The sequence below is a fragment of the Procambarus clarkii genome, chromosome 61 (assembly GCF_040958095.1).
Source record: "Procambarus clarkii isolate CNS0578487 chromosome 61, FALCON_Pclarkii_2.0, whole genome shotgun sequence".
NCBI classification, from domain to species: Eukaryota; Metazoa; Arthropoda; class Malacostraca; order Decapoda; family Cambaridae; genus Procambarus; species Procambarus clarkii.
In genome coordinates this window covers 18,660,126-18,675,606 of record NC_091210.1, presented here as the reverse complement: position 1 = coordinate 18,675,606, position 15,481 = coordinate 18,660,126, and positions in this window count along the sequence as shown.

Below are 15,481 nucleotides of genomic sequence, written 5' to 3'. Positions count from 1 at the left end.
TATCAGTCTTTCTGCTTGTCTATATTTATTGCTGTTTTTCTCTGGCAAACTGTTTCTATTTCTCTTTCTCTCTGTTGTTGTCTCTCTCTTGCAAACTGTTTACCTTCTTATCTCTATTGCTGTTTTTCTCCTGTGAACTTTCTCCTATCTTTTATCTACATAAATACAAATACCTTACAAGGTTAGAGCAACTTACATGTACTGTACAAATTTAGTGATACTTGGATTCACCAGTTAATTTTAAAACCTAATTTCACTTAATATTCACGTTCCATTGAAAATGATCCAATTCCTGACATGCAACTTATTTTAACTAATGTGCTGATCCCTTCCATGGAGATGGAACCCACCCAGAACACACGGAATATATTGGAAAAATTGTAATCGTAGTGCTGAGAAGAACGGTCAGTTTCCTGGGGTCAGTTTCACGAAGCAGTTACGCAAGCACTTACAAACCTGGGGCCAGATTCACGAAGCAGTTACGCAAGCACTTACAAACCTGGGGCCAGATTCACGAAGCAGTTACGCAAGCACTTAAGAACGTGTACATCTTTCCTCAATCTTTGACGGCTTTGGTTACATTTATTAAACAGTTTACAAACATGAAAACTTGCCAATCAACTGTTGTTATTGTTATAAACAGCCTCCTGGTGCTTCGGAGCTCATTAACTGTTTAATAATTGTAAACAAAGCCGCCAAAGATTGAGAAAAGATGTACAGGTTCGTAAGTGCTTGGGTAACTGTTTCGTGAATCTGGCCCCAGGTTACAAACGTAGTTGAGTGTGGGATAATTACAAGTGTCCTTTCCTGAATTCAACAGGAGTGTGATGAACTTGAGTGCTTTCCCTTGACAACAAGTTTGGGATTGTCAAAATTTACCCCATTCTAGACCACGAGAAGAAAATAACAACAGGATATTTATGAACAAATCCACAAGGGCCGTGACGAGGATTCGAACCTGCGTCCAAGAGCATCCCAGACGCTGCCTAATCCAGGTGAGGGTCACCGTACAACAGTGTAGGTCATCCAGAGGTCATGATGCCCCACATGACCACTTAGGGACATACAGGGAAGCACATTCCAAGCAAGAGGTTCCATTTCACATTGTCACAAACTCCCGTCACAAAGATGTCTAAGCAAGAAGTCTTGGCCGTCACCAGATTGGCTAAAGAAGGTGTAGTGACACTGGGGACCAAGAGACAGGGCCCCAGTGACAGGAGCAGCCGTCACATTCACCAAGAGACAGGACCCCGGTGACAGGAGCAGCCGTCACATTCACCAAGAGACAGGACCCAGTGACAGGAGCAGCCGTCACATTCACCAAGAGACAGGGCCCCAGTGACAGGAGCGGCCGTCACAAAGAGGGAATCAACTCGAGGGTTGAAGTGCCTAAATGTGAGGATCAACACCGTCTGGTGGATGACAGAGAGTGACAGTAGTGTTGATATACTGTTTCCTGGCTGCTTCCTCTCAACCGCCCCTGATGACTTCTTATTGTAGCTGGCGACCACCACACACTACGTCTCTCTCTCTCTCTCTCTCTCTCTCTCTCTCTCTCTCTCTCTCTCTCTCTCTCTCTGTCTCTCTCTCTCTCTTCATCTCGCTCTCTCGAATTTGTCTGATCTTTTCTATGCCTCTCTTTCGTACGAACAATTACAAACTCCTTAAATTTGTCTTTCGTAAAATACACCCACACACCCACACACACACCCACACACACACACACACACACACCCACACACAAACACCCCCCCCCCACACACACACACAAGAAAGAGATGCTGTAGATGCGTCCTATCTACAAGAAAGGAGATAGAGAAGGGAACTATCCAGAGAAAGCACCAAGCCGTTACAACTATATGACACTGGATCAGGATAAGGATCTGGGATAAGGAGATAGAGAAGAGGCACTGAACTACAGACTAGTGTCACAAGCATTCATTGCAAAGTACTTGAGAGACTTATAAGGTTAAGACTAGTTGCACACCTAGAAATAACTATGTTTATAAGCAATCAACAACACGGCTTAATTTAGAGAAGAGAAATCCTGCCTGACAAACCTCTTGGAGTTTTATAATAAGGTAACGAAAATAAGGCAAGACAGAGAAGGCTGGGCAGATTGCATATTTCTGGACTGCTAAAAAAGCCTTTGATACAGCACCACACAGGAGGCCACTATACAAACTTGAGAGGCAGGAGGGAGTAGGTAGCAACGGACTATCATGAGGTAAGAAATTACCTGACAGACAGGTGTCAGAGAGTGACAGTGAGGGGCGAGGAGTCGGACAGGCGTAGAGTAACACGCGGGGTGCCTCAAGGATCAGTGCTGGGTCCCATACTATTCCTCATGTATGTAAATGACTTGACTGCAGGAGTCTCTGATGTCGATGGTTGTAGATGATGCAAAATTAATGAGAAGGGTTGAGACAGATGAGGATTGTAAGATTGTCCAGGATGAACAGGTTGCAGAGCTGGTCCGAGAAATGGCTGCTAGAGTTCAACACCAGCAAGTGTAAGGTGATAGAAATGGGAACAGTAGTCAAGAGATCGAAAGGGCAATACATAATGAAGGGAAACTACCTCCCAATAACGTCTAGAGAAAAGGACATGTGAGTGGACTTAACACCAAACCTAACTCCAGAGACTCATATAAACAGAATAACGTCAGCCGCATACTCTTCTCTGGCAAAAGTCAGAACATCCTTCAGAAACTTGAATAAGGAAGCTTTAAGTCACTGTATTCCACCTATGTGAGGCCAGTCTTAGAGTATGCCGCTCCATCCTGGAGCCCATCTTAAAAACACATAAGGAAGTTCGAAAAGGTGCAGAAATTTGCAACGAGACTCGTCCCAGAGCTGCGAAGAGATGCGGTACAGACACAGACTGAAGAAACTAAACCTGACGACGTTAGAAAGGAGGAGGGAGAAGGGGGGACATGATACAGACGTATAAAATACTAAGAGGGATTGACAAGATTGAAGCAGAGGAAATGTTTACAATAACAATAGAACAAGGAGCACGAATGGAAGCTTGAGACTCAGATGTGTCATAGAGATGTTAGAAAGTTTTCTTTTAGCGTAAGAGGTAGTTAGTAAATCGAATGACCAAAAGGAGCAGGTTGTAGAGGCTAACTCCAATCATAACTTTAAAAGCAGGTATGATAGAGAAACAGGCCAGGAGTCATTGCATTAGGAAACCAACTGCTAGAAAAGCCGGGTCCGGGAGCTAGAGCTCGATCCTGCAGGCAAAAGTAGGTGAGTACACACCCACCCATCCATTGGCTCACAACATATACACTTACACGCCCTATAATTACACATATAAACCTAAGCATACATATAATCAATTATACTATTTAATTCAGTGACTTGGCGAATAACTGGAATATTTAAGCAGCATCTATATTATTGGAGAAGACAGTGTGAAACAGTGTGAGAGAGCGTGAGACACTATAAAACACTGAGACAGTGTGAGACGGCGTGAGACAGTACGAGACAGTATAAAACAGTATGAAACCAATGTGAAACAGTACGAGACAGTATAAAACAGTATGAAACTAATGTGAAACAGTATGAGACAGTATAAGACAGTATAAGACAGTATGAAACCAATGTGAAACAGTACGACACAGTATAAAACAGTATGAAACTAATGTGAAACAGTATGAGACAGTATAAAACAGTATGAAACCAATGTGAAACAGTACGAGACAGTATAAAACAGTATGAAACCAATGTGAAACTGTGTGAGACAGTATAAAACAGTATGAAACCAATGTGAAACAGTGTGAGACAGTATAAAACAGTATGAAACCAATGTGAAACTGTGTGAGACAGTATAAAACAGTATGAAACCAATGTGAAACTGTGTGAGACAGTATAAAACAGTATGAAACCAATGTGAAACAGTACGAGACAGTATAAAACAGTATGAAACCAATGTGAAACAGTGTGAGACAGTATAAAACAGTATGAAACCAATGTGAAACTGTGTGAGACAGTATAAAACAGTATGAAACCAATGTGAAACAGTGTGAGACAGTATAAGACAGCATAAAACAGTGTGAAACACTGAGAGACAGTGAGCAAGGGGGAAATCTAGTTGCCCGAGCACCCCCTTAAAGAATAACAGAGAGGAGCTACCAGGCAATAGAGAGTGGCTGGGTGATTGGGTCAGACTTGCCAAAGCGTTCCGTCGTGTTTGTCTTCCGTCCACCACCATGGTGACCCGACCTGGTGCTTCAGCTGGTTAAGGCTCAGTAAACACTGGACACTGAACATCATCCCTGATATACTGTTTTCTAATAAGATCAGCATCATCCCAGATATGCTGTTGTCTAATAAGATCAGCATCCCTGATATGCTGTTAGTTTAGTAGATCAGCATCATCCCAGATATGCTGTTGTCTAATAAGATCAGCATCATCCCTAATATGCTGTTGTCTAATAAGATCAGCATCACCCCAGATATGCTGTTGTCTAATAAGATCAGCATCACCCCAGATATGCTGTTGTCTAATAAGATCAGCATCACCCCAGATATGCTGTTGTCTAATAAGATCAGCATCATCCCAGATATGCTGTTTTCTAATAAGATCAGCATCACCCCAGATATGCTGTTGTCTAATAAGATCAGCATCACCCCAGATATGCTGTTGTCTTAGAAGATCAGCATCATCCCAGATATGCTGTTGTCTAATAAGATCAGCATCACCCCAGATATGCTGTTGTCTAATAAGATCAGCATCACCCCAGATATGCTGTTGTCTAATAAGATCAGCATCATCCCTAATATGCTGTTGTCTAATAAGATCAGCATCATCCCTAATATGCTGTTGTCTAATAAGATCAGCATCATTCCTAATATGCTGTTGTCTAATAAGATCAGCATCACCCCAGATATGCTGTTGTCTAATAAGATCAGCATCATCCCTAATATGCTGTTGTCTAATAAGATCAGCATCATCCCAGATATGCTGTTGTCTAATAAGATCAGCATCATCCCAGATATGCTGTTGTCTAATAAGATCAGCATCACCCCAGATATGCTGTTGCCTAAACAAAAATTAAACTATAAGTTAGACAATAAGCAGTTAGTGTGAGGTCACTCACTGATAACAGGGCAGCTGGACCATTAAGTTTAACCCTATTAACACCCCCGACAAAAATGAACAAGGAACTTAACATTATTCCCAAGAAGAGAGAGGAACAGAAAGGAACTTTATAACTTCATGGCACCACGAAGAAGCTTACTCTAAAGTTTTTTATGAACGATAGTCCAAAGGGACTTAGAAGACATTTTAAATGCTGAAAGCACTATGTTGGGAAACACTGTTCATGTTATGGTTTAGCAGGATGAGTGGGGTGTTCTTTGTTGTTCTCTCTGTGTTCTTTACACTGATGGAACACTGAACATTGAACTCAAATAAGAGATATGATTCATGAGATATGACACAGATGAGAGAGATATTTCAGATGAGAAAGATAACTCAGATAGTGAGTCATCAATCATATCAGCTGGAGTTATGCACAGTCATCAACTGGTGTCAGTATACACTCATCAACTGGAACAGGTGAGAGGAGGAGAGGGAGTGAGAGCAGGAGTGAGGGAGGAAGTAAGGGAGTAGCCAGTATACAACAGTAGCAGTCAGTGTACCGCTGACAGTGGGTGGGGAAGGTTGTGTCAGTGTCGGAGCTCCAGGCAAGAGATCTCTCCCCCAAGCTACGCTTACGCTCGGCCTGAATCATACGCAAATCTCTATCAATTATGGACTTTGTCCCTTCAAAACACATCCACGTGATTTTCAAAGACTTATGTAATCTGGGCCCTAAAACAATTCCTGAAATGTTCTTCAAATGAACATTTGAGGATGATGAACAATGTTGAACATTCAATGGCATCAAATTTGGCAATTTTTTTAGTTGAACAAAATTATTGTCTCATTGGGTAGTTAAAACGTGAATCTTAGATAACAAATGTGAACATTAAGACCGAGAAATTTATAGGCCTTGGACATATATATCTATAGGCCTATTGTCTATTTTCAAGAACGATTAGAATAAGTGAATTTGTGAATATATTAATGTGTGAGTTAGAAGCGGTGAATCACGTATAATATATGGGATTACCTCACATATGGGGGATTACGTCCCCTATGGGAGATTACCTCGCTTATGGGGATTACCTTAACTATGAGGGATTACCTCACCTATGGGGGGGATTACCTCATGGGGGATTACCTCACATATGGGGGGATTACCTCATGGGGGATTACCTCACCTATGGGGGATTACCTCCCTTATGGGGGATTACCTCACCTATGGGGGATTACCTCCCTTATGGGGGATTACCTTCCCTATGGGGGGATTACCTTCTCTATGGGGGGATTACCTCCCTTTAGGGGGAATTACCTCCCCTATGGGTGGATTACCTCCCTTATGGGGGATTACGTCCCCTATGGGTGATTACCTCCCCTATGGGGGACTACCTCCGCTATGGGGGGATTACCTCCGCTATGGGGGATTACCTCCCCTATGGGGGACTACCTCCGCTATGGGGGATTACCTCCGCTATGGGGGATTACCTCCCCTATGGGGGACTACCTCCGCTATGGGGGGATTACCTCCGCTATGGGGGATTACCTCCTCTATGGGGGACTACCTCCGCTATGGGGGGATTACCTCCGCTATGGGGGGATTACCTCCGCTATGGGGGGATTACCTCCGCTATGGGGGACTACCTCCGCTATGGGGGGATTACCTCCGCTATGGGGGATTACCTCCGCTATGGGGGGATTACCTCCGCTATGGGGGATTACCTCCCCTATGGGGGACTACCTCCGCTATGGGGGGATTACCTCCGCTATGGGGGGATTACCTCCGCTATGGGGGGATTACCTCCGCTATGGGGGACTACCTCCGCTATGGGGGGATTACCTCCGCTATGGGGGATTACCTCCGCTATGGGGGACTACCTCCGCTATGGGGGGATTACCTCCGCTATGGGGATTACCTCCCCTATAATCTCCCACTACAAATGCCCTCATCCTTATATCATGAGATGTGTGTGTGCGTACTCACCTAGTTGTGCTCACCGCGTTCTCCTGTGAAGACCTCCTGGAACCTCTTGTTGAGTTCTTCACACACCTCCCTGTCATTCTCTGTGTACCTGTCCTCACCCGTTATAAGTTTCATCGCCTGTTCATTTACTGTCGTTTTTCTCCTGATGTGACTGTGGAGTAGCTTTGGTTCGGTCTTGGCTTTATGTGCTATATTATTTTCATAATTTTTCTCAGCTGCTCTTCTCACACTAACATACTCGTTTCCGATTCTCTAGTATTTCTCTGCTTTCTGGTGTTCTGTTATTCCGGAAGTCCCTCCATGCCCTTTTGTTCAGTTCCTTTGCTTCAATACATACCCTATTGTGTGTGTGTGTGTGTGTGTGTGTGTACTCACCTATTTGTGTCTGCAGGATCGAGCATTGACTCTTGGGTGTGTTTTCACCTAGTTGTGTTTTGCGGGGGTTGAGCTTTGCTCTTTCGGCTCGCCTCTCAACTGTCAATCAACTGGTGTACAGGTTCCTGAGCCTACTGGGCTCTATCATATCTACACTTGAAACTGTGTATGGAGTCAGCCTCCACCACATCACTGCCTAATGCATTCCATCTGTTAACTACTCTGACACTGTGTGTGTGTGTGTGTGTGTGTGTGTGTGTGTGTGTAACATATTATAACTGACAGAGGATAGGTCTCGAATCGCTGCATTAGACAACTGACGTTTGTAAACCCGGAGCCCATGAACTGGAGCTCAACGCTACCGACCTAAATAGGTTCCACTGACACTTATGTGGTTCCAACCATCTATCAGAAGACAGGTGTCATACCATTATATCTCAGTAGAATGGAACAGGCAATCCCTTAATTACTCTAATTATTCACCTTAACCTAACTATGCAATTACAGTCAACTGAAATCTCAGGACAAAACTACCTCGTTAACAAAGGAAAACGACCAGGTGTGTAAAAGAAACCAATCACACAACGAAGTCAGGTTTTGAAAACGTAGAAACGTTTATATGACGATTCATTATATGACGATTCATATGTCATAAATAACGTCGTTGTGACGCTAAGTGCTTGCTGGGAGCTACTAACTTGTAGGTCAAAGTTCAAGAGCTGACGTTATCCAATTATTTGTTAATTAACAAATTAAAGAATAATCATGATTTAGGAAACTATTGTAAATATTCCTCCATCAACCCAAGCGTTGAACAATAGTTTTAATAATTTTGAAACTCAAAACTTTCAAAAATAGTTTCAGCAATCAAACAATATATTTGACAACAGATTTAATATTTCTGATAAATAATTTCAGTAGAACAAAACAAGAGTCATTCTTTAAATCAAGAGGAAAACAAAAAGGTAATTTTCTTTAGACCCAAGAGTCATATATCACTTGAGTCCTAATGTACATATTTATATATGAGTTATGTACATATTTACATAATTTCGTCAATATGTATAATGATTTTCAAACTGAAGATTGTATCTTCAAGTTTGGAAATTTGGAAACAGGATATACTTGTGAATCGGGAAGTAGGGTCTCGCGGCCGAGTGGTCAGCGTCTGTGATTCGTAATCAAAGGATTTGAGTTCGATTCCCATCTGAGACAGAAACAACTGGGCTGAGTTTCTTTCACCTCATGCCTGTCTTCACCTTACAGACTATAGGTACCTGCGACTTAGAAATAGGTCGGGAGTCAGTTTCTAACGGATGATTAGAAAGGCTGGGGTCCAAGAGCTAAAGCTCGATCCTGCAGGCAGAAATAGGTAAATACTTGAGTATCTGCCTAAGGTGTGGAAAATATAACTCTGTGATCACCTTAAACAAGGTTTCTTAAATATTTTACCTGAGGAAATTGGGGATCTTTCTCAAGTCTCTGGCTTCCTATCCCATTGTGGACGCTAGACATGGCGCCTGTCTTGTAAATATAGGCGAACACACACACACACACACACACACACACACACACACACACACACACACACACACACACACACACACACACACACACACACACACACACGGAATACCAGCAGAACAAGGGGGACATGGATGGAAGCCGGAAACTCAGATGAGTTATAGAGATGTTAAAAAGTTTTCTCTTAGCGTGAGAGTAGTGGGAAAATGGAATGCACTTGCACATTGTGGAAGCAAACACTATTCATAGCTTTAAAACTAGGTATGATAGAGAAGTAGGACTGGAGTCATTGCTTTTAACAACCGAAGGCTAGAAAGGTGGGGTCCAAGAGCCAACGCTCAATCCTGCAGGCACATATAGGTGAGTACACACACAGCCACAAAGCCTAGTGGATAGCGTTCGGGGGGGTCGTAGTGCTAAGGGCCCGGGTTCGATTCCCCGCCAAGACAAACAAATGGGCGGAAGCTCTTTCACCTGATGCATCTGTTCATCTAGCAGTAAATAGGTACCCGAGGGTCAGACAGCTGCTACAGGCTGCATCCTGGGTATATGTGAGTGTGAAACATATATGTAGTAGATAATATAGAGAAATTGGTCAGGAGGTCAGTACATTAGACAACCTAGGTTAGAAAGGCGGGGTCCAGGAGCCAACGCTCGATCCTGCAAGCACAGATAGTAAATCAATACAGACAAAGGGCGCCTGACAGCTGGGTGGACAGCGCTTCGGATTTGTAGTCCGGAGATTCCGGGTTCGATCCCCGGTGGAGGCGGAGACAAATGGGCAAAACGTTTCTTTCACCCTGATGCCCCTGTTACCTAGCAGTAAATAGGTACCTGGGAGTTAGACAGCTGCTACGGGCTGCTTCCTGGGGATATGTAACAAAAAGGAGGCCCTGGTCGAGGACCGGGCCGCGGGGACGCTAAAGCCCCGAAATTGTCTCAAGATAACCTTCACAAGATAGCCACTCAAGATAACCACCTCAAGATAACCATCAAGATAACCACCTCAAGATAACCATCTCAAGATAACCACCTCAAGATAACCATCAAGATAACCACCTCAAGATAACCATCAAGATAACCACCTCAAGATAACCACCTCAAGATAACCACCTCAAGATAACCACCTCAAGATAACCATCAAGATAACCACCTCAAGATAACCACCTCAAGATAACCACCTCAAGATAACCATCAAGATAACCACCTCAAGATAACCATCAAGATAACCATCAAGATAACCACCTCAAGATAACCACCTCAAGATAAACACATAATGAGACACAGTTAACGTGCCGGAAATAAACGTCTAACAAGCGAGGAATAAAGAGCAAGCCCTCCCTGATAAGTAAACTATCCCGCCCACTGAGACACAGAGAGCCACTGAGCAGCACAGTTTCCTCTGTGTAAACCAGAGAGATACAGTGCCCAACTTTGGTACCCCCCGAGAGAGGGTGTCGGCCACAAACTTAGGTGTGTGTCTCTGGAGTGCCCGAGTGTAACTTACAAGTTCAATGGCAAGTCCACGAGTTGTATCGAGTTTAAATCACATGTGGTAATAGTGGTGGCTAGTGGATTGATATTTTGGTTAAGTTTATTGGTACTGCCAGTGTTGGCAGGGTGTATGGCAGGGTGTATGTTGGCAGGGTGTATGGCAGGGTGTATGGCAGGGTGTATGTTGGCAGGATGTATGGCAGGGTGTATGTTGGCAGGGTGTATGGCAGGGTGTATGGCAGGGTGTATGGCAGGGTGTATGGCAGGGTGTATGTTGGCAGGGTGTATGTTGGCAGGGTGTATGGCAGGGTGTATGTTGGCAGGGTGTATGGCAGGGTGTATGGCAGGGTGTATGTTGGCAGGGTGTATGGCAGGGTGTATGTTGGCAGGGTGTATGGCAGGGTGTATGTTGGCAGGGTGTATGGCAGGGGGTATGTTGGCAGGGGGTATGTTGGCAGGGGGTATGTTGGCAGGGGGTATGTTGGCAGGGGGTATGTTGGTAGGGGGTATTGTAGGGGGTATGTTGGCAGGGTGTATTGTAGGGTATGTTGGCAGGGTGTATTGCGGGGGTATGTTGGCAGGGTGTATTGCAAGGGTATGTTGGCAGGATGTATTACAGGGGTATGTTGGCAGGGTGTATTGTAGGGGGTATGTTGGCAGGGTGTATTGTAGGGTATGTTGGCAGGGTGTATTGTAGGGTATGTTGGCAGGGTGTATTGTAGGGTATGTTGGCAGGGTGTATTGTAGGGGGTATGTTGGCAGGGTGTATTGTAGGGTATGTTGGCAGGGTGTATTGTAGGGGGTATGTTGGCAGGGTGTATTGTAGGGTATGTTGGCAGGGTGTATTGTAGGGTATGTTGGCAGGGTGTATTGTAGGGTATGTTGGCAGGGTGTATTGTAGGGTATGTTGGCAGGGTGTATTGTAGGGTATGTTGGCAGGGTGTATTGTAGGGTATGTTGGCAGGGTGTATTGTAGGGTATGTTGGCAGGGTGTATTGTAGGGTATGTTGGCAGGGTGTATTGTAGGGTATGTTGGCAGGGTGTATTGTAGGGTATGTTGGCAGGGTGTATTGTAGGGTATGTTGGCAGGGTGTATTGTAGGGTATGTTGGCAGGGTGTATTGTAGGGTATGTTGGCAGGGTGTATTGTAGGGTATGTTGGCAGGGTGTATTGTAGGGTATGTTGGCAGGGTGTATTGTAGGGTATGTTGGCAGGGTGTATTGTAGGGTATGTTGGCAGGGTGTATTGTAGGGTATGTTGGCAGGGTGTATTGTAGGGTATGTTGGCAGGGTGTATTGTAGGGTATGTTGGCAGGGTGTATTGTAGGGGGTATGTTGGCAGGGTGTATTGTAGGGGGTATGTTGGCAGGGTGTATTGTAGGGTATGTTGGCAGGGTGTATTGTAGGGTATGTTGGCAGGGTGTATTGCAGGGTATGTTGGCAGGGTGTATTGTAGGGTATGTTGGCAGGGTGTATTGTAGGGGGTATGTTGGCAGGGTGTATTGCAGGGTATGTTGGCAGGGTGTATTGTAGGGTATGTTGGCAGGGTGTATTGTAGGGTATGTTGGCAGGGTGTATTGCAAGGGTATGTTGGCAGGATGTATTACAGGGGTATGTTGGCAGGGTGTATTGTAGGGGGTATGTTGGCAGGGTGTATTGTAGGGTATGTTGGCAGGGTGTATTGCAGGGGTATGTTGGCAGGGTGTATTGCAGGGTATGTTGGCAGGGTGTATTACAGGGGTATGTTGGCAGGGTGTATTGTAGGGTATGTTGGCAGGGTGTATTGCAGGGTATGTTGGCAGGGTGTATTGCAGGGTATGTTGGCAGGGTGTATTGTAGGGTATGTTGGCAGGATGTATTACAGGGGTATGTTGGCAGGGTGTATTGTAGGGGGTATGTTGGCAGGGTGTATTGTAGGGGGTATGTTGGCAGGGTGTATTGTAGGGGGTATGTTGGCAGGGTGTATTGTAGGGGGTATGTTGGCAGGGTGTATTGTAGGGGGTATGTTGGCAGGGTGTATTGTAGGGTATGTTGGCAGGGTGTATTGTAGGGTATGTTGGCAGGGTGTATTGTAGGGTATGTTGGCAGGGTGTATTGTAGGGTATGTTGGCAGGGTGTATTGCAGGGGTATGTTGCAGAATATATCGCGAGGTATGTAGCAGGTTATTTGTTGTTATACGTTGTCACTCACGTTTCCTCTCTTAAGTAATATTCCATGCAGGTCGGCGTTCAATCCCCGACCGTCCACAAGTGGTTGGGGCACCATTCCTTTCCCCACCGTCCCATCCCAAATCCTTATCCTGACCCCTTCCCAGTGCTATATAGTCGTAATGGCTTGGTGCTTTCCCCCTGATAATTCACTCCCTCCCTCCCTCTTATTTGGTATCTTTAAGTCAGTCTCTCTCTCTCTCTCTCTCTTTTCTCTCTCTCTCCCTCTCTCTCTCCATGTTAATCTCTCTCTCCCTCTCTCTTTTCTCTCTCTCTCCCTCTCTCTCTCCATGTTAATCTCTCTCTCTCTCTCTCTTTTCTCTCTCTCTCCCTCTCTCTCTCCATGTTAATCTCTCTCTCTCTCTCTCTCTTTTCTCTCTCTCTCCCTCTCTCTCTCCATGTTAATCTCTCTCTCTCTCTCTCTCTTTTCTCTCTCTCTCCCTCTCTCTCTCCATGTTAATCTCTCTCTCTCCATCTCTCTCTCCATGTTAATCTCTCTCTCTCCATCTCTCTCTCCATGTTAATCTCTCTCTCTCCATCTCTCTCTCCATGTTTATATTTCTCTCTTTCTCTCACTCTCTCCCTCTCTCCCCTTAGTATCTGGTAACTACTCTAATGTACTCAGTGGTTTAGGGTACAAATGAAGATACAGAAATAATTATCAAAAGATAAAGATACACAATACATCGGAGGTTACATACCTGCTAGAGGTCGTGGGAGGCCAGGAAGGAGCCCACGAGGTCGAGGGCGTCTCTGTATTTCCACACTAAGATGCTGTAAAATGATGTTTGAGGCTTTTGAGTCTCTTGTTGCTACAATGAGTTTAGAACCCTTAGTCTTCAGAAAACTATTTTTTTCCAATTGATTTGTTAATTTTTGCTTTCAAATCACAATACAAAATAGTTTTTCAACACTCTTTAACACCAATATTTTCATTAAATTTAATTTAATAATAACTTATTATATGGGGTAATAAGCCCATTATTTTACCAACATTTTCTTTAATTAATTATAACCTCATAATTTGTTTTTTTTTGTTTTCAACTCACTCTAAACCCATTAATTTGTTAATGGTGACCTTCAACTCACTCTAAACCCATTAATTAATCCTGAAGAGTGTACTATTTACATTGTCACGTTGCTTGTCATGCTAATCACTCTTAACGATCATTAACCTTTACACTCCCCTCGTTCATCCTTAATTGAAGTCTACCAGTTCTTATTGACCTCCTTCCCCTCTGACTCCTCCTCTTCCTACTCCCTTCCCCTCTCAGCCCCCCCTTCCCATCCTCCCCTTCCTGGTCTATTGTCGCCCATCTCTGCCCCCCTCCCTTTCCCGTCTCATTGTTTCTGTTCCAAGCTGATCCACATCAATCTCTGTCAGATTTAGTCCTGGACAGACAGAGTCTTTTCCCTTCGTCTGTCTTCGTAACTCCTCTCTCTCTCTTCTCCCTCTCTCTCTCTCACCCGTCTCTCACTCCCTCCCCTATTGCCTACGAGGCATGCCTCCACCAACAGCCTCTTGTATCAACGTTCTTACACACTATCGCCTAGAAATATATTTGTTATTTTTTTGAGTAAGTTAATTACTATTGATTTCAATTACTGCTTCTCATTATAGTCATTGTTGGCGTTCTGCTTCACATATACTTTTTTTTCACGGAGGTTTTCTCTCTTTTTAGTTTTTAATTGCTATTTATTTTATTTTAATATTTGTAATATTTTTCATTTCTGACCTGAAAGTTATTTTCTGACAGCTTTTTCTACTCCAATGATGTCTTCTTCTGCTTCATCAGCAGTTTCTGCTCCTTTTCGTTTATCAATGTCTTCTCTTTTATCAATGTTTGCTTCTCCTCTTTCTCTTGCTTCGTATCCTTGATGTAAAGTTTGCAAAATTATTATTAAAATTAATATCTTTGTAATTATTATTAATGTGGAACATAGCGGAGGCCGACCAGCTCGTGGCATAGACATTAAATCTTTTACAAGGCTTTTGTACCTTAATGAGTTTTAACATTAAAAATGGAAAGATATCCGTGTAGAATATTGTGGGAGCTTGACTCTGGAGTGATAGGTGTTATGGTGTGATATCTCTGTTTCTCTGTCTCTCTCGGTCTCTCTGTCTCTCTGTCTCTCTGTGTCTCTGTGTCTCTCTTTCTCTGTCTCTCTGGCTCTCTGTCTCTCTCTGTCTCTCTCTGTCTCTCTCTGTCTCTCTCTGTCTCTCTGGCTCTCTCGCTCTCTCTGTCTCTGTCTCTCTGTCTCTCTGTCTCTCTCTGTCTCTGTGTCTCTGTGTGTCTCTCTCTCTCTCTCTCTCTCTCTCTCTCTCTCTCTCTCTCTCTCTCTCTCTCTCTCTCTCTCTTTCTCTCTCTCTCTGTCTGTCTCTCTGTCTGTTTGTCTCTCTCTGTCTCTCTGGCTCTCTGGCTCTCTCGCTCTCTCAGTCTCTGTCTGTCTCTGTCTCTCGCTCTCTCTCCCTCTCTCTTTCTCTCTGTGTCTCTCATACACCCCTACGAGTCTAGGTCTGTAGACCCCGCCTAACAAGTTACCACTCTTGCTAACTTAGGTTCAAAGTTTGTTACTTTGATGGTGCTTAGATGCTTTACCGAAGGCCTTCACTCGTTGGTTGATAGTGATGCTGGAGGCAGAGCTTGTGGTGATGTGGGTGAGAGAAAAGGGGAGTGGAGGAGGGAGGGAAGGTAGAGAAGTTTTGGGTGATGGGGCGAGGACCAATGGAGAGGTTTGGAGGAAGAGGAGGGAAGGTAGGGAGGTTTGGTGGGAGAGGTGGAAGAAGGGGGAAGAGGGAGAG